At 39.6% G+C, this 7,175-nt stretch overlaps 1 pseudogene; it reads right to left on the bottom strand.

The window, feature by feature from the left end:
* Positions 1-1,307: 1,307 nt before the first annotated feature.
* Positions 1,308-1,515, bottom strand: LOC150076938 (U2 spliceosomal RNA; annotated as a pseudogene).
* Between the last annotated feature and the right edge of the window lie 5,660 nt (positions 1,516-7,175).

Here is a 7,175-nt window from a genome sequence, read left to right as displayed (position 1 = left end):
TAAAAATACATGTTAACCAATTTTTTAAATAAATAAAAAATATTATGTACTATTAATGTTTTATTTCCAATAAAATTTGAATATAATATATGTATAATATAATTAATAATACCATAATAATAATTACAAATTTTTGAACTAATATGTTCAACTAATTTGTTGTGGTTTTGCGTGGGCCCTTCAGAAGTCGGAGCCCAGGGCGGACGCCCGGTGCGCCCGCCGTTAAATCAGCCTCTGGCTATAAGAAACCTAAACGTAAAATTTCTAGCAGCCCCCCCCCCCCCCACAAAATACGTTTTTTGAAGATATTGGCAATTTTAAGTTATTCAGTATTAGATACGCATTAATTAGCAAAGACTTAAATATATTCATTATTTTCCTAATTATAAGGTGATGTAGCTTTAATAAATATAGAAATATTTCTTGGCTAAATGCGTGAGAGCAAGAAAGAGATTGTTTATGCTTGGGTACTGCACTTACATCATTTCTACTACCCAGGTAGTATAAATGCATCGTTTAATTCTATCACACGTTCCGAAACTTTCAGGTTTCAGGTGACCACCAGACCAAAGGAAATACCTAACCGTTTCGTTTATGAAGTAGTTAGGTCCAAACAACTTAATAAGTAATGTTGAAACTGTGATAAGATTCAGCTCTTCGTATATAACCTGTTTGACTAGTTCAGGGGTTCATGGATCCAGTCGAGATACGAAAAGGCTGGTTGTACTGTTTCTGGTAGTGTTTTGAGTCCTGAAAGTAGCCTGGAGTTTATTGCTGTGCAGTACTTTACAACGGCCCCGTAGCCGAGTGGACAGAAGCGGGAGTGCAGTAGCACACGCTCTTTGAGTAGACCGGGGTTCAAACCCCTGACTGCTGAATACGGTCGATCTGCCAACCTGCACTGGACCAGCGTGGCAGATTATGATTCATTTCCCTCAGCATGAATTGTTGAGGAGGCTTCCATCCTGCAGTGGGTTGATAATGGCTGTACTTTACAGTGTCTCCCTCGTCTGCTTTTTACGTGTTGACGTTTCTTCAATCATGACGTCACCATTATTGGAGCCCATGGGTGCGGTTGCAGAAGGGGCTTGTTTACTAAACATTTTTCTCAACAATTACGGAATAATAGAATAGAATCTCATTATGTAGCCAAGTATAAAATATGACATTTTTTTGAAATTATGAAGAAGTAATAAACACGCTTCTATTCCACAGATGAGTTTCATTGTCTTTATTTATGTTATGTATACATAAAATTCCGAACCTTAGTCCAAATTATAGTGATATGCTTGCCTATTTTTTGATTAGTAAAGTGAGCTGACCCTGGAAGTAGTGCAATACCAGGGCAACTCGTGGCAAAGGTGGAGCAAGCTCCAAGCACTTCGCCGCCTTCCAAAAATCAGTTTAATATCTTGGGCCCCGATGGGGCCCGTATCAGATATTAAGCTGATAAGAACAGATCTTGTTTGTGTACCTTTAACTCAGTTTTTTCCTAACAGTACTCTTAGAAGCACTCCTCTGGCCAAGGTATAAGGCAAGTAGCCTCACCAGGGTCGAGACGGTGCATACACAACTATAACTTACAATTATCGAGCTTCAACCATGTCCACTCTTTAACTGTACTTTATATGTTACTTGGTTACCATCATGTTCCTTGAGCACCTCACTAGTCCGTAATACCTGCAGGCCTTCAGGCCTATTGGTGTGGCCGATGTCTTGGCTTGGGGTTCCCCCCATAGACTTCTGAGGGCTCGGGTGGAAGCTATGGTTGGAAGTGAGAAGGACAGGAAAGGAAAGGAGAAGAGAAAACTGACCAATTTTGAACGTTTGGGGAAGTGAGAAGAGGTAGCTGTAGTAGCTTTCAAAAGTTTGTTCCAGAAATACTCCCTGAAGGCCAGATTTCACTCCAAGGGTGCTTAACCTCAACCTTAATATAGTATGTATATATATATTTATTTATTATTATTTTTTTCCTATTTTATTTATTTATTTTTTTATTATTATTATTTTATTATTTTTTTTTTATTATTATTTTTTATTTTGTATTATTTTTTATTTTTATTATTATTATTATTTTTTTATTTATTGAGGGTAAGCCCTGAGTTAATATGTTAGTGTTTTTCCGGTTACTTCCACGTAAGGTTGTTGACGGGTGCCATTCTAAAAAGTCACGGTTACTCTGTGTTCATGGATGTAACACAGCCGGGGTGGTAGACACCATTTTCTTTTGAAGCGGTCCTCTCCAATTAGAGTAAATTCTGTTTGGAAGAAGTTACGAAGGGAGCATCTGCATGAGCTGAGAATGTGCAAGGCTGTAACTCCTCCACCTTCATATATCGCTCTGTTTCTGACTTTCCAGATGTGGTATCTGATCTCTAGAATTGCAAATAGGAAGAGTCGTTTTTCCACTGTGAAGGGGTCTGGAATGTTCAGGTAGAGAGCCTCTTCTTCTGTAATTTTGTGGACGTTGAACTTGTGACTTACATGCTTCCATACTTGTTGCGTAATGTGGCATTGGAAAAGCAGATGACTCAGGGTTTCTTCTTGTGTTAAGCAAAAGGGACAGGTTTTGTTGTTTGTCTTGCTCCATTTGTACAAGTTTGATATTGTGGGTAAATTTTGATGGAGTGCCCTCCATGTGAAGTCTCTTCTGGATGGGTAATTCAGGTTCTTTGTGTGCAGTCGCCTCCACGTTATTTCCCAGTTTGAGGTTTGTGCATTGACTGGTTGGCATTCCTGTGGCTGTAGGATCTTTTGGTACAAGCTTTTGATTTTTTCTGTGGCCAAATTTAGTTGGATGTGGTTTTTCCCTAGTTTTCCCATTGTGTCCAGAATCTCCTTGTAATACGAACTCGGAGTCTCTGCTTTTGCTCCTGTCTTTAGTGTGTGTTGCATCCGAGATATTCCAGTCCCCAGCCAGTACCTGGTGAGACTTTCAGCTTGGTGGTCTGGGTTTTTCAATATTTCGTCTGTTAATTTTATTTTTTCCGTGATAATTCTTGTCTGTATACAAGGCATGTCGTATCCTCCTTTGTGTTTGGGAGCTTTAACTTTTTCCCTATGGACTCCCTCGATTTGGTGGTTCCAGAAGAATCTGAAGGTAGCTGACTCCCAAGTTTTCCTGGTTTTGGCCTCCACTGGCAAGATTGTCGCTGTGTACATTATTATGGGGACTATTGTAGTTTGTATGATTTTTTTCTTTGGCTTGGAAAGAGAATGTTCCCCTATTCCAGTCTTTTAAGCTATTTTTTATTTTATTAGTTATTTCTTTGTCTTTTATGGGTGCGATTTTTTTCTTCAATTTTAAGCCGTAGATACGTATAGAGGCTTCATCGGCTGTGGTCTCAGGCCAATTTCCTATGTGGAGGATGTTTGTTTTTGCTTCGTTGATTTCGAGGCCAGATGTTTTCCCATGCTCTTCGATTATCTTTTTAATTTTGTGTAGGAGGAGTAGTCCTTTAGGGTGGCTGTGATGTCTGCATGGCATAGCAATTTGCATTCCTCTTGGTTTCTGCCAGGGAGAGGGACTCCATTTATGTTGCTGGCAGCATTGATCTTTGCTAGTAGTGGTTCTATGCAGAGTATGAACAGTGTTGGGCTCAATGGACAGCCTTGTCTTACCCCGCGCTCCACCTTGATGTCGTTTGTGTGGTGTCCGTTTACTTGAATTTTTGTGGTTGCTGCTCTGTACAGGGATTTCACTGCTTGTGTCCACTTTTTCCCTAGGTTGAATTCCGAGAGTGTTTGGTGTAGGTATTGATGCTCGACAGAGTCAAACGCTTTTTGAAGGTCTAAGGCTGCCAGAACCATTTTATCCTTCTTTTTGCTGATATATTCTATGATGTCACGTATTAGTGTCAGGTTGAATTGGATCAGTCTTCCTGGGACTCCGCTTGTCTGGTTTGACTTGATGATGTATTTTAGATTTGCTTTGGCTCTGTTGTTCAGGACTTTTGTATACATTTTGTAGTCAGTGTTTAATAGGGCTATTGGTCTCCAGCTGCTTATTTGTTTTAGATCTTTTCCTGGCTTCGGTATTACGGTTGTTACTGATGCTAGGAATTCCTGGCTTGTTTCCGAGCTTTCCCAGAGTTGTTGGAATAATTTTTTTATCACGGGCCCTAAGATTTTCCAAAATGTTCTGTAATATTCTGCTGGAAGTCCATCTGGTCCTGGTGTTTTCTTTTTCTGGCAAGTTTTTAGGGCTGTTGTGATCTCGGTGATTGGAACATCCATTCTTTCTGCTTGGCACTTTTGTAGTTTGGGATGGTTTGCTTCTTCGGTGCTGATTGTATTATAGGGGTTGCTTATTTTGAATAGATCTGTGTAATATTTCTGGAATTCTGATTTTATTTCTTCTGTTTCTGTGACTTCCTTCTGTGCTGTACTAATACATGTTATTAAGTTAGATCTTGATTCTTTTGTTTTTCTTTCATAAAAGGCTGCACTGTTGTTTTCGCTGTCCATCCATTCTGCTTGGAGTTTCCATTTATGTTTTCGGGCTATCTCTAGTTCTTTGATCTCTATCTCTCTTTTTATTTCTTGGATGATGGGGGGGGGGGGGGTTTCCTGTTTCTGCATGATTTCCTCTCTCGAAAATGGTGAGTTCTTTTCTTAGGGCTTTCAAGTCTTGTCTTTGTTGTTTTGCTACTTTCTTCCCCTGACGTTGGAAGAAGGCTTTTGTGGCTTCTTTTGATTCCTGCCACCAGTCCCATATGCTTTCCTGTGGATTATTTTGTAGGCTTTCCCATAATGCTTCATACTCTGTTTGGACTTCTGGTCTTTGTAACAGGCTGGTATTTAGTTTCCAGTATCCTCTTCCGTGGTCGGCTATTTCTACTGGCTGCAACGTTATGTTTACCAAACGGTGGTCGGCGATGTGGCTGGTTATGTTCATGTCTACATGCTCTGTTGTTGTCTTCCCCTTGAGGATATCTGCTGTGACATATATTCTGTCGATTCTTGTAGCCACCATGTTATTTCTCCATGTATGTGAGAAAGTGTTTCCTTTGCAGGCCACCCATGAGTCGATGAGGCCCAAGCGCCTGCAGATTTGTCTTATTTCTGGTATGCCTGCTGTTCTTGGATTCAGGTCTCCTCCTCTTTTGTCCCTTTCCGGTACTTCTACGAAGTTCCAGTCTCCTCCTAATATTAGGTAGTCTTGTCCTATTAATTTTCTTTCTAAGCTCTTAATGAAGTTACCTCGCTCTTGGTAATGGGTAGGGCAGTATACGTTCGCTATCTTATAGGTGGTGGTATCGTTTATCCAATCTATTGCTAGGAATCGGCCTTCAGTGTCCCGTTGTAGGTTTTGAAATTTGCCTGTGATCGGTTGGCGTATTAATATTCCTACTCCCCTACTATTCCTGGTACCCCAGCTCCAAAAGGTTCGTAATTTGAATCGATTTTCAAAATTCTTCATTTCCTTAACGCTTGTGTTGTGTGTTTCTTGAACCATTAGAATTTGTATATTGTGCTGTATCATTTTTAGCCATATTTCTTCCTGTTTGTTTGAATTTAATAAACCCTGTGCGTTCAGGGTACCTATTTTGATTTGTGGGGTATGCATTTTATGTGGTTTTTTAGTTTAGTTTTCTGTATCGTTCCCACTGGTTCTTTACAGATTCTCCTAATCTGCTCGGTGGGATCATACCTCGTTTCTTGCACAATTCTGAAAGGCTGGCTTGTAGGTCTTTTTGCGATAACTTGTCGATGTTCTCTATGCAGTCTGCATCCCACAGTATGTGGGGTTTCTTGGGCTGCCCTTTTTCTAGGGTGAAGACTAGTTGTGGAATTCCAGCTGTCACTTTATATTCTGTGAAGGAAGGGTCTGTAAGAGGAATTGTGGGGGGGGGGATGATGAGAATATTTTAATTATTTTCCTATTTTTGTATATGTAATTATTTACACACAATATATATTTTCATATCCCTCCTTGGAACCTTCATTAGGCCGATGCTTAAGAAATTTATTTGTTTTTCTTTTCTTGAAGCAAGGGGGGTCCTCAATTTCCTTCCAAGGCCCACATGCTACCTGCTGCATAATATATATTATCCATTAATTTTATCAGAAGATCCAAGTTCTAAGGACTTTATTTTATTATTTTTCTCTTTACTCTAGCTTCCCTAGTTTGGATAGTTCGTACCACTAATTGTTAATAGTTGGTGTCAATATCACAACATAAGCTCAAGATAAAACAACAAACTAGATTTATTTTTCACAAGATATTTACAGACACTTTATAATTCATAATATCGAAATTCTACAACAATCAACTATTACTATACATGTTATAATGTCTACACTCATCTTTGTTCTTCTAACCATAATTGTAACTTCCTCATCTGCTATACAGAATGCTAATAACTAACCAACACAGTCATTTGAGCCTTTTCAGGCTTAACAACTTTCCTTGTTCTCAGACACTTCTAATCACAGATGAGTAACACACACACTTTCTTTCTCTCTTACTCCCAAGTTATTGACTCTACTTCCTATCACTTACAATATATTCTGTTCCCCTGGTTTCAGTTCTTTACTAAATGTCCTGTCAATTACTTTTTCTTTCGTTTATTTATTTCTAACACCGTTTCCGCTAATAATAATTCTATATAAACTTACTTGCATTCCTTTTCTACCACCTGGATGAGTTCTTTTTTTCTTTTTTGTTTCTTCCTATTTCCTCTCTGGCTTGGTCACCGCAAACTCGCTAGATGTGCTCCAGGCTCGACCTCAGACGTTCCAACTGCGCACAGAATCTTTTTCCAGGACTATTGTGTTTAGCTTTCCAAGGGTAACTCGGACGACCTTCCTTACTCAGATCATTTCTCCTTTGCTATTTTCTTTTCCCACTATACTATCATCTTTCCGGAACTATCTATATGCATTTCCCACACTCCCAGAATTTCCTTCAGCCACTTTCAAGCGCCTCCCCGGGATTCTCCTCCGGATCCTTTTCCTTCCAGGCTTCGGGACTCTCTTCTTTTTTTTTTTTTTTCTCCCTCCTGCATCCGAGTTTTGTTTCCAACTCTCGCTTATTTTCCATCCAATCACATTTTTCTCTCTCTCTTCATCTTGAATTTCATTCGCTTAATTTTCTTTTCTCCTCGCCTGGACCCGCGTCTGATAGGTACAGCTCCTTTCTTTGTATTCACAACATCCGGGCTCTAACCAAT

The sequence above is a fragment of the Mastigoproctus giganteus genome, chromosome 12 (genome assembly GCF_048544385.1).
Source record: "Mastigoproctus giganteus isolate SK-2022 chromosome 12, ASM4854438v1, whole genome shotgun sequence".
Classification (NCBI taxonomy): Eukaryota; Metazoa; Arthropoda; class Arachnida; order Uropygi; family Thelyphonidae; genus Mastigoproctus; species Mastigoproctus giganteus.
Note: the sequence above shows the minus strand (reverse complement) of the source record. Positions and strands in the feature narration are given on the sequence as shown.